This window comes from Etheostoma cragini, chromosome 23 (genome assembly GCF_013103735.1).
Source record: "Etheostoma cragini isolate CJK2018 chromosome 23, CSU_Ecrag_1.0, whole genome shotgun sequence".
Lineage (NCBI taxonomy): Eukaryota > Metazoa > Chordata > Actinopteri > Perciformes > Percidae > Etheostoma > Etheostoma cragini.
The window spans coordinates 5,414,964-5,432,802 of NC_048429.1; the positions used below are offsets into that span (position 1 = coordinate 5,414,964).

Consider the following 17,839-nt stretch of genomic DNA (forward strand, 5'->3'; position numbering starts at 1 on the left):
ATGAATGTGTGTGAATGGTGAATGGTTCCTGTACCATGTAAAAATGCTTTGAGTAGTTGTTGAGACTAGAAAAGCGCTAAGAACAGATGTGTAAGAACAGTCCATTTAACATTAAAACAACAGAAACACATTGGTCATAATTATCAATGTAAACAAGTATAAACTCATGACCCAATGAATCTCAATGTAATGCCTCAAATTTCTCTTATTGTGCAACCTTAGGGGACAGCAGGGGCGTCACTAGGATTGTAAGACAGGGGGTGCTTAGCCCCCAGCTATTGATAAATCAAATTGTTATTGTTGTTCTTAGTATCATTTAGGGGTGCTTAGGAACATTTTGGGGTAGCTTCCGCCCGCCTAAAATAGGCCTAACAATGTCCCTGGGGAACAGATTGGTTCACGAACACCCTCAGATAACCTTAAAGGTTATGGTTGAACTCTTAAAGCTCAGTAATAAAACAAGCAACACTTAGAAACACTGTTTTACCTCTTAAAAGCACTTATTAACTGTAAATTAATGTTAAATATAAGAAGCTTTTTTAGGGAATTCTGTTCTCTAGTGAAGATATAGCCAAACTGAAAATGTTCCCAGGTCCCAATAAGTCACTCAGGGACACGTCTGCAGCCAACATCTTGGTCTGAATCTGAAAGGAAGCTGCTTTACTCACTGCATCACCCAGCTGCCAGCAAAAATGTCTAATAACTAGAACAACGATGGATATGTATACTTCATTTCCTGTGTAATTACTGTCGCTCATGCTGGAGTGTGCATCGGCGGGCTACTGCATAGTAATGAAAGGTGCGTATGGAGTCGTGAGGGGCAAACACACGGGCAGAGCAATAACATCTGTCACTGTGATGATGACCGATGAGTGAATCGGACTCACGATTTCCAGTTACCATCATCAACTGGTGATAAGTAATGAGTAATGAGTGTTTGCTGGGCTTGAAAATCAGCGCCTCCATATTACCACACCCCAGAGGGGAAGTTGTCACAATGTGAGCCAGAGGCAATGAAACAGACTGGGTATAGTTGGAGGGAAGTAGGAAGTTTGTGTCATTTTATTCCAGTGAATTCCAAGAAGTTGGCCAAAGAAGAAGAAAAAGAACAGCAATGGTTTGGACTTTTTTCCCTGTTTTTCCTGCTTCACGGAATGTTTAGGGTTTTTGTTTGTGGCTGACGGGGTTCTACTTCTATGGTAGTATGTACCTTTTTATTTGGGCAAAAGTGAGTACAATTCATTATCAGAAACACATTGGGAACCATACTGTAGCATTCCTTCAAAACCCATATTCCATTTATCCTGATTCTTTTTGATGTGACATACGACTTGCTGAAAGTACTTTTTAACTGAGAGTTTGAAAGTTTTGATGAAAAAACTTTCAAGCTCTCATTTTGCCTTGCCTCAGTTTGATACTTTCTTCAGACTGGGCCTCCAAATGTTCAAAGGTCACTTGGCAATCTGGGAAACAGATCTGAGTGGTTATATACAGTTAGTAAAATCCATTCCATAGCAACCACGTCCGAATGTGAACCTCAGGCCTTCAAAAGGCCTGTTTTCAGATGTTTTAAACTTTAAATGTATTTATCACACATACCGTGTAAGGCGGACTAGAAGAGTGCGTACTTCTTATTTTCTACCGGTGTAGTCAGACTGAATGAAGCACAATTTGTGGTCGGCATAACTGCATATAAAGTCAAATATGCAAAAAGACCCAGCCATGAGAGTTGACATTTTTTTACTTTAACAAACACTTCACACTGTTCCCGAAGTTGTATGACTTTAGGAACTTACAGAGATGAGAAAAAAGAGTCTGGAGGACTGAAGTTCCTGGAAAGATCTGAGATCAGTTGGAGTCCTAGCTGTTTTTGGTTTTGATCTTATCGTCCAGCTGGCGGACCGCAAGCTGGACTTATATCAAACCTAATAAAAAGTATATGAAGTAGTAATAAGTACATGAAGTGTCTACTAAAAGTGTCTGAGTCTGTGGATACTTTAAAGATGCACCTTAAGACCCACATTTATTCCCTATCATTGTGTTGATCATTTGTTTTTCTATTTTTATCTGATTGCCTGGGTTTTAATTTCTATTTAACTCTTTTAATGTTATATTTCCACAGCATCTATGCACATATGTTTAGTTTGTATACATACAAATATACATACATTGATTTTTACAGTGCTATATAAAGAAATAAAAAACTTAAACTTTCTTTATTTTTACTTCAAACTAATTTTTCCCACTCCTCTTTCAACTTTAAATAGTTCCTGTATATATTATGTATGTTGCGTGTGTATCACATATTTTAAATTATATATTCATAGCAAAAAAACAAATATACATAAAAATATATATAATTTGAAACATCTAACACCTACCAAACATTTATTACATTTTGCACCAACAACCAATTACACTAACCAAGTAAAAAATGTCCTTTTCAGGGCTCTGAACGCATGACACGAAACATTTCATTTATTTATTTCAGTCAACTTTAAAGCACATGACTTGAAACTCTCCATCATTCTCTTTCTGACACCTGTGCCCCTTTGTGGCACCTTCTTCAACTCCAGTGGACAAAAACTTCCCTGCACCTGGTTCACAGAACAAAGCCACTGCTGTGTGAGACAACATGGGGATGAATGAGAGATGGAGAGCTGAAGACACGGGCTGAACCCGGCGAATGAGGCCAGCTCAAGGTCTGGGGGCCTGTGTGTGTTTCATTATTTGTGTGTAAGGTAGTAGACTGGGGTGGGAGCTGAGTTTGGAGAGGAGGGTTGAGGTGTTTGCTTTTGGCCCTGAAATGGAGAGCTGTGCAACACATCAAAGCTTCTGTAGCCGCAGCCCCAGATGGGTAAAAGCAGGATCAGACTGTAGCCTTCTGCTGAGGATGCAGCCCCGAAGTGGTAACAGGTGGAAGGGCGGCTTCATCTGACTAGTACTGGGAAGTTACTAAATAGGCATAAGAGGAAGCAGAGGAAAAAGTATCAGGGTCATCTGTGTTGGTTTGTCGGTAAATGAAGATATGCTGGGGGGGGGGGGGGGGGGGGGGGAGATTGCTCTTGTTCTGCTGGAAATTGCACGTTTTTCCCCCCATCCCAGATTGCTGTGTAGACTAGCCAGACCCTCCTCCGCAGTGCTGTGGGGGAAGGTCTGGCAATGCATGACTAAAATGCAAGAAACCCATTCATTGGTCCTTTTAACCAGTGAGTTAGCATAGCTGTTAGAATGTAGCAACTGTAGAAGCTTTAAAATGAAATGGTTAATTTGCTGACCGAAACTATATGTTTTTAGGATTGTAATTATTTTTAACACTACTGAGACTTTTGGGCTCAGAAATAGGGACTGAGGATAAGAAGTAGGGTGTGATATGTCCATCTGAAAGTTTTTGTCAGAGCAGAATGAAAAATTAAACCCAGAAAATATTCATTACATCCCATTACTCATAATCCAATTCCAGCAAGTGACCTTGCCGGTGCCATTGATAAAACGCATGTTTCATTAAAAACCTTTCAAACAAGGTGGATTTGTGACAACTAATCAATGTTAAACTACAAGAAGGGGTGTGGACGCACAATGCAATGAACAGCTGGGAACGGGAAAACCATCTTTTAAGAACGTTTATCTCTCAGCTTGTGACTGGATTTAGGCCTCGACTATTCAGCTGCTGACAATGTTTGAGCTTTGATTTCTGTATCTGATTTCAAAACAACATCTGGAGGGGGGAGCGAGGGAGCTCAGCTTGAACCTGCCTTTCTCTTTTCATTGTGCGTTTGTCTTTGTGACTCTCAAGCAGTCCAAAGCCAACCAAATCTAAATCTCTCCCTTGTTAAAATCTGACACTTCTTTCTATCCCCAATCCTCACAAAGCTGTCTACCGCGGAGCCAAGTGCCTTGTTAGATCAGATCTGTCGTTGGTTCTCCTGTAATATCCCCGGCTCACAAAGTCTGGATTATGCAATTAAAGTCTACATCTTTGCATACATCTTTGGTTTTCAAAGCTAAATCCTCATCAAGGCACAAACATACACACTCAGATAAATAAAAAAATGAGCAGAGAAAATTAAAGCACGCCTACACGGGACCTGCACATTTGAAGGAATGTGCGTCCTTATCTAAGATGCAAACAGCTGGTAATCAGTTTTTTCACAGTGATTCCTCTCCTGTCTCTGTTTCCTCTTTTAAGGTCCTTAGCTGTGAATGTGATCCTTTCCTCTCCTCTGCCACCTCATTTATGTTTCTCATTGGCTGTAAAGTCAGCTCTCAAAGCTTCCTCCGTCGAGGCGTTTCCTCCGGAGCAGACGCGCTCTGGTTGCTTTGCTTGTTTCCTCACATCTTCAGGACCAGTCGGTGACAACAAATAGCCCGGGATCTGCCACGCTTCTTAGCTACAGCTCTGCCATAAAAAAGCAAAAGCTTAGTTGTTATGTCCTAAAGTCTTGATTCTCTTTGCGTTGAATGTTACCAGCTGATTGAAGAGGCATTATCAGTTGTTTTCACTATCATAGATTTGAGGTGGTTGGGCCCTTCACTACCTCGTTGGCTCAGTAGGCCATCAGCATCTATATTAGACTCTCAGATCAACAGTTTGACCGCATCGCTGTGAGGTGATGTCATATAAAGAGCCACAAAGGTAGTAGATCGATGTATAGACTGATAGATTTTTATTGTCCCATGAAGGATATTTGTGGGGGTGTCAGGCTGCAGCTGGAAATCGGAAGGATTGGAAATAGTTTTAAAGTGATTTTAAAATTTACATCCGTAGAGCCAAAATGTTATAATTAGTTATCTTGTTCTGGTTTCCGAACTGTGTCGTGAGTTACAGGAGCTTAGCTGGGAGCTTCATGGAGACAGCCAACATTTCTAAAGCTCGCTAATTAACATGCAATATCTCAATTCTTTAATTTGTACAAAGAAAGTTGTGGTTTAACTAAGGGTTACGTGTTGGGCTATTTTTTTGAACAAAGACGTCCTGAAATGGATATAGCTGTTTCCCTGGGCTAACAGTCTTTATCCTAAGCTAAGCTAACTGTCTCCTGGCTGTAGCTTTGTATTTAATGAACAGACAAAATTCTCATCTACCTGCAAGGGAAAAGTGTAAAATTGTTGAGCCAAGTCTTTGTTATTGATGCATGCCCACTGGCACAGGATGTAGACAGACAATAGATGTGTAGATGTGTCTACCATTTTTGTGCTTGGGTGTAATAATTAAAAGGCTACTACATTTCTAAGTGAATATTTAAGCTTCTTTGAGGGGGTTCTCTGCCATATCAGCAAAGTGATAGGAAGGAAGGATGAAATGAGATCATTGTGTCCTCATGTACACTCTCTGCTTCTTAAAACCCTGCCAGTCTGAGTTCCTGTTGCCTCAACATCTGCCCTTCCCATCTCGCTTTAAAACACAACCTCAAGTTTTTTTTTCCCTCTTATAATCCACATTAATTTTTGGGGCAATTGTAAAGCATAAGCTTCGCCTTCCAATACAGAGGCTTAGGGGAGAAATGGCAACACAATGAAGGAATTTAGACAACCAAAATTCATAAAACTGTTGAAGGCACTTTTTGTTTTTCAGGGTAATCTTTTGGATTTATTTTCATCTTTCTGTGCCTCGCCTTTGTGTACTAACCCAGACTGTGAAATGGCACAGATGTGACGTCCATCTTACCCACTCATAAGTCATTCCATTATGTCTCTCAGATTCCTTCTCCCTCTAACTCCCAGAGCCCCTCCCTCCCTTTTTTACTTTCTTTTGTCTTTTCTTTTTTTGTGTCAGTTTCCCTCATTTTAATCCTGCCTCTTGGTGTTAGGATGTGTGGTGTTTTGCAAGGTCAGTTTTCTGTAATAATCATCACCTCAGTGTCAATAAACAGTAAGTGAACCCCCTGGATTTCTCAACATTTTTTTGCACAATTCTTTCAGAAAACGGGGTCTAATATTCTACGAAATTCCCAATAATGGACAAGACATGCTCCATCTCTGACATAGTCACATAGAAACAATTGCATATTTTGCTGTATTTATGTAATTGTTTGCTTGAACAAGTCAAAGTCAGGTTGGAAAATGTGTTACCCTAAGACAAATGATTATAAAAAAAGTATTTGTATACTTTTGAGTGCATTGGATTTAACAGGTGATGGTTGTTCAGGCCCAAGGGCAGCATCAAAGGGTGATGTTGGGGCTACTCTTTTGTTCTGCCAAAAAAGTGTCTGCAACAAAATAGTCTTTTCACAGAACACTGTCCCAGTAATATAATAGATGTTGAGATTACAGTTACAATGTCATCAATTTATTTTAAGGAAGAACCGGCATTGTTGCTTCATACTTATCTTATTGCTGAGACATCTTTTGCAACCTCAGTGACTTTGAGATATCTACCCCTCCTCCACCTTTTTTACTTGCATGCTTCATTTGAAAGCACATGTGAATGAGGGGTGGTTCACATGGAGAAGTGAGTTTAAGTATTCAATATTTTGACGTGTTTTATACAGCTACATGTGTTGAAGTTAAAAAAACATTGCAGAAGTGACTCAATCTAAAAGCCTCTGTCTGAGTTCTTGGCCCGCCTTCCTCAAAAGCCCAGTCTTCTCTGATAGGCCAGCTGGACCACTCAGTTGTAATTGGTTAATCAAATTCAAAAAACCCACTGAGCGAGTGTGCTTGCTCAGGCAGCACCCATAGGCAGCACATTTGAAAAACCGGGCTAGCTTTCTCAATCAATCTCATCATTAACTGAGGAATTTCAAAAAGGAATGTGAGTGAGCCAATTTCAGGCAGTTGAGAAAAAGTGCTGCCTGTGGGAGAGAAAGCTCCATGTGAAGTGAAATCAGTTTCTTGTACTTTAAACATCTATCACATACAAAACCTATACAACACACTAAAGATGGGAAAAATCCAAAAAAAGCACAGGGGCTCTTTAATATTGCGATTATTTAATAAAAACATCAATTCACAATTCAATTATTTGAGTATTATTAGTTTATATAAAGTACATCTGTCTATTATAGTGAGTTTGATGAAAATCAGACCACGTTTTAAGGATAAATTGTGCATAAATGTAGGTAATTCCAATGGTTTTTGCTTTCTTTTTCTTGGCACAGATGTAATAACGGTAGCAGGGATCCAGCCTTGAGCACAGCGGAGTCAGGAAACGCCTGCAGATGCACACGCAGGTCAGGACTCTGCCTAAGCTCTCGTCGAGGTTGTGTGGGGTCATTATGTCACTTTCCCCAGGCAGCTTATGTGGGGTCATTACGTTGCTTTGGCCATGCAGCTTGTGTGTTTGTCTGTTTATCATCATTTGTCCTCTACTTGTCACGCCTCGTGGTTGAGCCCTGAGGTTGGCCCTTCCGGCAATGACTGTTCTGACCCTGGCAAACAGGCTCAGGCGTCGCACCAGAGTCACACTCTTTCCTCATCCCCACGTTCCGTGTTCCCACGCCACAGACGAAGGTTTTGCTACCCTGCATCGAATTTTCCATGAATTCATGCAAGCGTGTATGTTTGTGAATAGAGAGAATGAGGCCACCAGGGGTTGTATAGATTTTTTTTCCCTGCTGATATTCCCCAGTGCCCAGGGGAACACTGACCCAGGCAGTTTTCTGGCATGCCCGGGTCCCCATTGATCACTTCTCACACAGTAAACAAACAAAGACCTCCATGCTGCCTCCCTATCATCCATCGCAGCATCTCCAGCGACAGACTCCAGGGCACAGACAGGCAACACTGGGCCCATAATCCTGTATTACCCAGCTGAGGTTTGCTTTGTACTGATAAAACTTCAAAATAAATCACATGAAGTACATTTATTAAATGTGAAGGCGTTATCAGCACTGAGCACATGCAGCCTCAGAATCCCAATAGAATTTTTTTTGCGATGAAAAAAGATATTGCTTTGGAAATATAGCTTAATTATTTATATATGGTATTTTCAATCTTTTCACGCCAAAGAAGTTGATAATATTACATTATATTTCTGGAATTCTGTTTACTTTCCATGGGTTGCAGAGAATCATGCTTTGCTTTCCAGCAACCTGTGGGGTTACTGGATTTTATGCCTATTTCAAGAGAATGACTGATTTTTATGCAGTGAACCTGTTCCAGGTAACTCTGAGAGATAGTACGTCAACGCCTGTGCAGAGCCCGCCTGATGACATCACAAGGTGTTAATCATTTCTTTTGTGATCTGGTGCTGGGTGCCTGACCTCGCGGCTTCTCCTCCAGGGGCTCTCATTGTTCAACAAACGGCTAGTCAATGATTCAAGCCACCCACTGACAGATAGACAAACTCCTCCCTGGAGACACCACACCGTGTCCAACGCATAAATATTTAATTGCGTTGAACACAAAAGCAGAAACTCCAACACAGCTCCCTATTCAGAACACTTCCACCCATGACGATGAATTCGAATTTAGGCATTGTGAAACTTTCTTAAAGATTGGAGAAGAACTTCAGGTAAACACAACACCGTATAATCAAACTCCAAGCAGCGACTCCGTAATTAAGACCCATCCTATCAGTTTTCCCTGACAACATGATACAAACCTTTCATTTTATAAACCTAAACAATGCAGGATTCTCTTTGTTTGGCTCTATCTCAGGAATAGAGAAAAACATAGTTTCTTTATTTTCCACAGTTTCCTAATTGCAAATGAGGTGACAATGTTCTTTGTATGATCAATTGCGTCCCGGGTCGCTTATTTTTCCACCTCTCCCAGCGATGTCTTCCCACGGTCAAGTCGAATCAGCCTCTCAGGGCTCCATTCACATTATTTGCTCGCTACTCTTCTGCGTTTGACAACATAATTACCAAAGCCGAGGCCCTGTGCAATTAAAAGCCAGTGACTGCTGACAGCGAGAATTTGCGTAGAGGGACCACGGCGGGGATGAGACAGGATCTCAACAAAAGTGTTCTTAGAGGGGAAATGTCCCCGGTGTTTCCACGACGCTGACAGGAGTTCGTGGAGCATGGCGAACCTTGGATAAAGTTTTCCCATCTTACAAGGCGATCTGGATGCCCCTGAAATGAATCCTTTTACCTAATTTCTTTAACAGCATTTGTGCAGGCAGGTAGGCAGTGAGGAACAGATTGTGATGGGGATTTTGGAGAGGTTTTAGTTTTGTATGTGTAAAGATGGTACTCAGAATTGGGGTTCAAGTTAACCTGTCTGGGAAATTTGGTGTGTCCCAGAGCCAGATTGAAGGATTTGAGACAGATGGTTAAGCCTCACAGAAAATTAACCCAATGATGCATTCAGGTGCCCCTCATTAATGTGTAAAAGCTTTTCACTAGGGGGCTGCCTTGGAACAGCTGATTAAATGTAACTAGGGACATCCTGTTTTTGTGACGGAGGACCGCCTGAAAGCTTGCATGTTTTGTTATTTCATTCCCTTTTTTCCTTTTGAAATAGTGAATACTCTTTCCTATTCAGACCCCCTAAAAGTGAACAGTAAAACAATCTGCCGATAGGAAACAACTGGATGAACTAATGCATGGACTAACGGGTAATTTTATATTAGCAATGGCTTCATGTGATGTGGAAGGGGTTTAGCCATACCTACGGCAACAATGTGGAACTACAAAGATACCAGCTCGAGCTGTGATTGGTTTTCTCAGTTTCTGTGCTGCAGCAATAAGTCCTAAAACCCCTTAATAATTTGCATTATTGCACTTCTGGTTCTCTTATCTCAAAGTCAATAGTTTTTTGGTTTGATGCATGAAATAAGGTCTTAACACTAGATTTTCATGTTTAATTATACAACATAAAGTCATTTGGTAAATACCCCACTCGTAGACTACACGTAGTCAAAAGTCATCACGGAGAACACGCAAATCAGCTGACGTTGTCGTCATGCCACCGTGGTAGTTCGTTTACAGCCACACCTTAGCTTTTCACTTCTGGCCATTGCATTTGTGCTTACTTTCTGCAATAATCAAAGATCAATGGCTTTTTGTTGAAGGAACCAGGGCCATGCTAAAAATATGTCATCCCTGCAACACTTAATGTCAGAGACATTTAAGAAACACAGCAAATGTTCGGGCGTACTCTCTTGTTCAGTAAAGCAACAAAGCAAACTTATGTTACAAGTTAAATAATTTATAATAACACATTTAAGGTTTAAGGATAACCTTGCTGACCTGTCATGACACATTGAGTCTAGAAATGCAGACATTACAGCATCCAGGCGCTGAATTGGGACACAGCTTTTAAGAAGTCGTATTGTGAAGGAGTCCTGAATGGAACAGCAGGACAGGGAGCTATTTAGATAAAGACACACACACACACACACACACACACACACACACACACACACACACACACACACACACACACACACACACACAAGGTCTATTACATACGCAGTACAGTTATGGTAATATGTGCAACCATTGTGGGCATTCAACATAAATCCAAAAGATCCTTTTTCACTTTTTAATGAAGAAAAATTAACCAACTTGTAGTCGTACAGCTTGTTAGACAAACAAAATGACTGGAATTTCTGTTGGGCAACAGGGCTCCAACCTATCCAAATGAGCTCTCCATCACATGTAATCAATAATTGTCAACCCTCGTTCCACTCTGACTCTGGCTTTCGACGAATCCAAACTTTGTATCGTTGTGCCAAGACGACCAGTGCCACGGCTACAGATTAATCAGTTTGCTCTTAACAACTTAATTAACTGCAAACTCTTTTTTTAGGTGGAGACAAAAAGAAACAAAGAGGAAATACTTGGTGCATTGGTGAACAAAACTCCTGCTCCATACCACACCCACCAAGGTCAAAACTGACTACACAGCAATATATCCATGATATATCCACATCCTGATTTAGAGCATTAGCGGTGATTATTCCATATAGTTTATTTACTTCAGCACATATTCCTAAATTTACACTGTCACAACACGAAACAATCCGCCCTGAAATAATATAAACTAGAATAATTCACCCCTTGAGCACTGGTTTATGGTCAAAATGTGACAGGATTTTAATTAGTGAGTTAATTTATTGGCAGTTCTTGATGAGACATGATGTGCGTTTAATTATGAAAAAGCAGAGAATGGCACTTTGGGTTGTTAAACAGCTCAAGAAATGAAAAGGAAGGCAGTGAGGCATTAAGAAAGAAATTCTGCCGCTGCCACAGTGCTTAATCCTCCTCAATAATATCAGTAGAGGACCTTTCTTTGAGTCTGGTAACTTTTGTTGATAGTCTTGGCCTTGGTCTGGATGTGTGCTTCTTTTTTTACCTCCAATGGGGTCAGGGCTTTCCAAGCTTGGCAAAAGAAAAAGAAAAAATGCTTTCTCAGTACTTACTGCAGAATCTTGTAAACAAGACCACAACTCAGAAGCTCACTTTCCAAATTTCAAAATTTTTGTTAACAAGTAGGTGACTCTTGCTTGATCGCCATAGAAAAGCAACAACCATAAAGCAACACTGAGGACCCAGCGGTCAGGCTCAGCTAAAGTTCAGGCTGGAAGATGATGCTCACTGCTGCTGCTTTTGGAAAAGTCAGTGTTTACTCCAGAAGCAGGGATAAACACAGCAACCAATGACCTGCCTTGTGGAGTTAATAGGAATGGTCTGAGAGGTGAACACAGTCAGCTGAGAACTCTACAAAGGATTAATTGAAAATGATGAAATGTCAAATAGGGTAGACATAAACATATTGAGATAAAGGAACAGTTTGACCTACAGTGTACTAAGTAAGCTCCATCTCAGTTCACAGCTGTTTATGCTGTGCTGAAAACTGCCCTTTGTTTACCCTTCATTCACTCGAGGAAGTTTTGCTGCAGAACGCCATGACCACACTTATACAGTTACACATTCACACCTGTGAGCTGCCCAGCACTACCAGTCTAAAACTCAGCCACCTACACGGCTGTCCTGTTGCTAGGGGTGGGAATCTTCACTGGTGTCACAATTCAATTATGATTATCCTGTCAACAATAACAATCACGATGTGTCACCCCCTAAATATTATTAGATATTGCCACACATGGCTTTCACCAACAAATTCAATCAGTCAGATTTGTATCTGTTCCATCAAGACGTTGTTATGTTTTACCCTAAAACAAATTGCGCCACTCTAACTCTTTTATCCCTTCTGCAATTCGACTTTTAAACGCTTAACTACTCTATGGTGTGTAGGCTCGTGTGCTGTATGTATATGTGTGTTGTCTGTAGCTGCTCTTAACTAGCTGGCACTTGTGGGATTAATAAAGTTGTTGAATAGAATATAAACTCCCCTTTTTTTGCTCTTAAAGAAACACTTCCTGTGTGTAGCGTCTGAACACAACAGACATAAGACAAAAAGGTAAAACCAAAAAAAGCAGCAACCGGAAACGCCATCCTCGATTAAGATCTGTCACCACATCAATGCAGTGATCAATTTCAAGGCCCCTAACTGTCTAGCCTGTCTAAAAAGCAAAACAGCTGGAACATTAGCTTCCAGTATGGTAGCTTTCCCTTTCTTCAACAGATGGTTGTCCTTCTCCAACATCTTAGCCAGCACAACACTGCAGCTCCAACGTTTTCACACACTTCCTTTTCACTTTTTCCATCTGAGTAATCACCTGAAAGCCACCTGTTCCCAGGTTCACTGGTGCACTTCTGTCAGCACTTTACCCCGTTACATTATGAAAGTCTCAGTCAAAGCGCCAGATTGTTTTCTTTGGATTGCAAACATTTGTAAACAGCTACTGTGTGTGCAATTTTTTGCATCAAATTTCCAAGTGTCATGTACTTTTAGCTCAAAACATACGGAATGATAGAGAGATTGACACTGGTTAGATGTGCGTGGCACTTATGGGCTTAAAGGTGTTTAGATGTTGGATGATGCTTGTTTGAGGAATGAAAGCAATTTCAAAACAATTTACCATTGGAGACACACCTTAATGACATATTGATTTAGAAATTAAGATATCTGCTGCTGCCATTTCTGTGACATTTCATGGGAATGTGCAGGGTATAAGTAGCTGAAGTGCCTCACACGAGAAAATCACAGGGCTAATCATTTCCTACAACAAGTGCAAGTGTAGGTTTTTACCAAACTCCTCCTCCTCCTCCTCCACCTGCTGCTGTCTTTTTCTTCACTCCCTCATGTTATCTCATCTTAAAGCACAGAGCGGTGATCACTAAGATTGAAGCCAGTCTTCATTTCTGTTGAAAGAGCCACTTGCCTCCAAAGCGAGGGAAAGTGTAGTAAAATGTTTCTTTTTTTCCCTCACCACTCAAATTCAAAGTCATATGTTGGCATTCTCTGCCTCTACGGGCTCATTCCCATTTGTCCCAAGCTTTCAGTGCAATGTGTTTGTACATGATCCTGGGAAATAACGGAGGTGATGGTATAGCTAAGTGGCCTGGTTGAATTGATACATGCGACATGTATAAGTCAGAGTGTGGGTAGGGAGAGCGGTGGGATGGTTATAAGGTCTAATCAGCCCACCACAAGTATTGCAGATAGGAAACATGGCTGATCCTGTTACGCTTTAACAGCCCATTTACTGTAATAACACTTGTAAATATAATACGTTCTCAGGAGTTGCAGACTTGATGAATCTGCACAATACTGACGTGTTCCCAATGTCCTATTATGCTTTATAAAAAAAGGTCAGCAATATAAATATGGACGTGTTTGGCATGAAATTAACCTTGTAAACTCATTTGAGTGTGCATCAGTTTCCCAAAGAGCCCCAGGAAAAATTCTGGACACACAAAATGGACTAAATAATATTTGGAAGAAAAGCCAACTTATGCCTGCTGTTCAGTTTTTGCCTTACACTTGTAACAATAATAGCCAGATGGTGGGACCACAAGGAATTAATATGAAGTTATTTTGGAAATGAATAATCTTATAAGGACAAGGATGTTCAGGAAAATAGTGTGTCCTGCCTTCTGTCAGTGTCAGTCTCAGGGGAAGCGTTGCAGCAACGTGGAAACCTGTCAACATCCACCAGGTCGCCGGTGTCATGCGATCTGTTGCCGATTTTAAATTGCTCCTATAATGCTCATTTTCTGGTTCATAATTCTATTTTGAGGTTGTACCAGAATAGGTTTACATGATTTAACTTTCAAAAAACAGACGGCTAATCCTGCCTTGTACTGACCGAAATTGGAAAAACAGCTAGCTGATGTGGTATTAGCAAAAGTGATCAGCACACACCAAATGTTTCGGCCTATGATGTAGACAACCCTGCTGATTTTGACCAGCTCACCAGGAGACTGAAGGCAGGACGCACTCAGAAACCTGTAACTCACTCAAAACAGCATGGCGGTTTTTTTCCAAGTTTGTATGCACCAGAGACACAAAATACAACCCCAAATCCAAGATAAAGTGATTTTTTCACTGTAGATGTTCCGTGATCTGATTGGATTAGGTCTGATTTCTTAACGTCAGCATCAGGCACACGATGTGTTCTGTACTCAAGAACTGACGTCACTTGGAGAGGTTTTGGTACATCAGTGACACCTGTAGGTCTAATACCAAATACTGAAACCTCCCCAGCTCCCATTAGGTCAGGACTAGAGTTTGGAAACTTTATAGAGGTCTTGTAAGAAAAGTGTTGTATGTGTTGTGTTCTGCATAGTGTGGCACAAAGTATGTTTTAGTTAGTTTTTTTCTCTCCAAAAATTACATTAATTTTGGACAGGACAAAAATACCTATTGTGAACCATGTTTGAACTACTGTGGTGTATTTAGTTTTAATCACATGCTAATCAAGCACATTACCAGAAACTAAAAGAATTTGGGTTTCAAATAAAGCCTCATACATGCATTTTGGCCTTGCAGTTCTTCTGTTATAAGCTTTTCCTTTGGGTAAGGGAAATAGAATAAAATCAAGCAAAAAGAGGCGGATTTAAACAGGTTTTAAAGTTACCAAAACACCAGGTCAGCTGCACTGGCTGCTTTGGCTTCTGTCAGACCCAATTAGCTTCTGCCAAGATCAATACAGGAAATGTGAATGAGGATCTGCTGTTTCCCAAATATCTCATCAGCTCTAAAGACAACATTCTGATCATCAATCTCAAAGACAAATGAGATGCTAAACTGAGTTATCATTTCTGGTTGTTCTATCTTATTTTATTAGCTGGATAAGATGCTCCCTCACCACAGATATTCTGTGAGACTCAATTAGCTGTCAAACTAGATAATTGATGGACAAAAGCATTGCAACCTCATGGCAACTTATAACAAACTGTCTGCCTCAAGTCATCATCATTCTGGAGTGAACCAGTTTCCCAGGTGATATATATCAACTTTATCATACCATGTGACCTCCAAGGTGTCCTTAATTTAAGCAATCACTGGCATTGAAAGCTGTGTCCCTACTCCACGCGACATACTGCTTCTGAAATAGTTTTCAGTATGTCATGTGCATGAAAAGTAGCAAAATTACATCTAATCAAAATAGTCAGGATGCATTTTAAAAATGCTTAATGTTGTGTTGTGTGTTGAGTGTGGTGTCAACTATACTCCCACGTAGCAATTCACAAAAGAAATAGTAGAGGGTCCTCACAGCTGCAACACATTGGGGATAATATTGTGTCAATTGCGTGAACATCTTGATCCCAAATGCATATTTTGCCATAGAAATATAGAAAATATTTGCAAAATCTTTACATCTGCCAAATCCATACATCTGGTCATGAGCCACCATTTTCTGTCTTATTCAGCATAAATCTTCTCATTTAACAAACTTAATTAACATCCCATCTCTTTATGCTGCTTTTGTGTTCTTTCAAACAATTTTTATCCTTGAAGTCTTTCAAAGACAAAGAAACCCTTGTCCATGAAATTAGTATTTTTTTTTTTTTTTAGCTTGACACCCTTTTTTGCCTTGAGCACAGTGTATGATTGCATTTTTCAACCAAAGTAGTTTTTGTAAGAGAAAGCAAGATTACATAAACTTAATTGTTTCAGTCTTGCTTGAACAATGTTGCTGGAAGTGTTCCTGCGCTGGTACAAGTGGAGAATATTTAAACAGGAAGTGAACAAACAAAGTCTCAGAAATCCATTTCCAATTTGTATATCATTCATTAAAAAGTGATTGTCACTTTTGCAAGCCACCAACCCTTCACTAATAACACTCTTAAGCCTCGCTGATGATTACAAGAACAAAACACTACAAAAAAATGTGATTTAAAATGGCTTTTAATATTGAACATGCATAAAACAATGAAATATTTCCACACGAGTGCCAAAACCAACCCGTTTATTCAATTGAGATCACACCAAAATGATGCTCCATGTGAAGCAGATGTGCTATGAAACAGCTGACTTGACTTTAGCTGCTAAGCAAAATATTTAAATTCTACCCTGCAGTAACCCTCTTTCCATCAGTAACTTTTCTATTGTACCTCGGCATCCATTACAGTAAAGGACTGTGATAATGACACTGAGCTAGGATACAAAAATCATATTCGTTAATAGGCAGTAAAGGACTAGGATACTGAAAAGGTTAATAGAGTACACATAAAGTATTCTTCTCAAAATACCGCAATTGATTTACCCTCCAAGCTTGGAGGAAAAGCTCAATTCTCAGTAAAAGAACTAAAAGGAAAATTAAGTACAGCCATTTGCACCGCTGTCACTTTGCACAAAGACCATTGGAGCGAGTAAATACTCTACATCCTCCTTTTAATTTCTAAACCCCAAGCCTTTGCCATCATCTGCTTGACATTATAATTTCAGCCTACACTTCGGTAGCTTGCTACGGTACCCATGATACGTCCTGCATTGTGGTTTTCCTCTAATTCCATTGGCAAAGACAAAGAAGACAGATGCAGACAAGAATAATCAGTCCCCTTGAGGAGCTGATGGGTCGCTGATAGGTTAAGCAAGTGCCCTTGCTGCTAGCAGCCATTGGCTACTGCAGCTACGTGCCAACTCTGACAGAGCATGGGGATGTTTAGAACTAATTTGAAAAAAGCTCTATAATTGGCTACGATCTGTCTGACAGCTCTGAGTGGAGGTCCCTGGGGCCTCTATATCGATGAATCTTCCTGATTTGAAACCTCACTACCTTCTGCCAACAATATGGGGTCTATTTCAGAAATCGGCTTTTAAGTCTTTTAAACTTTGGAGGCACTGTGTATCTGAATAGCGGGCAATGTACCAGCCTTCTCATCTTTCTGGGTGTCATTTAGCAGTAGTTTGTCCGTATCCTTATGTAAACAACTTGGGGAAACTTCCCCTAGTCAGCTGATCCCTTTAGCCGCTTTCACATGTGCACTGTAAACCAAAAACTATCTAGACATTACCTAGCTGTATATGAGAAAGCCAATGTCAGAATCAGTCAGCTTATATATCATACAGTGTTTACCAATGCCAGTCATGCAAAACCGGAAGAAAACAAATACCTTAAATTTGAAGAAGGCAAATGTCTAACTGGAAAAACGATTAGATTCTGGTACTACTGACGTTAAGGGCTACGGCTGAAATAGTCCGACAAATTCATGAAACAGAAAGAGACTGTTTATGACCAAATTATGAAAGGCTCTGTGACTCAGTGTAGTCAGTGTAATAAAGCCCCCAATTGTCTTAACCAAACAGAGTAAGTGAGAATGCATCTGACAAGGACAATCTCCTGTTGTGTGCTACATTTGTTAAAAGGGAAACTCCAGACTATATCAGGACCTAATTCAGTATGTATTTCATATGTGAAAACGGCTTCTGTCTGTCTTTTACAACGGATCATGAGTTGCTCCCAAGATCCTGCACCTCTCTTCATCTAACCCAGCAGTACCCCTTGGATTTATGTTCATAGTAATTCTGCAGTGCAGATTTATGTCCAGCGCTAGCATTCACTGCAACACGTAAACTTCCCCTCATGTAATAA

The 17,839-nt window shown here is 40.4% G+C and overlaps 1 long non-coding RNA gene across 1 annotated transcript; it reads left to right on the forward strand.

Moving 5' to 3' along the window:
* Positions 1-6,092: 6,092 nt before the first annotated feature.
* LOC117938829 lies at positions 6,093-17,638 on the forward strand. Its single transcript, XR_004655485.1, has 3 exons — positions 6,093-6,103; positions 12,050-12,051; positions 17,554-17,638. It is a non-coding gene; the product is annotated as an uncharacterized LOC117938829 (long non-coding RNA).
* Positions 17,639-17,839: the final 201 nt, after the last annotated feature.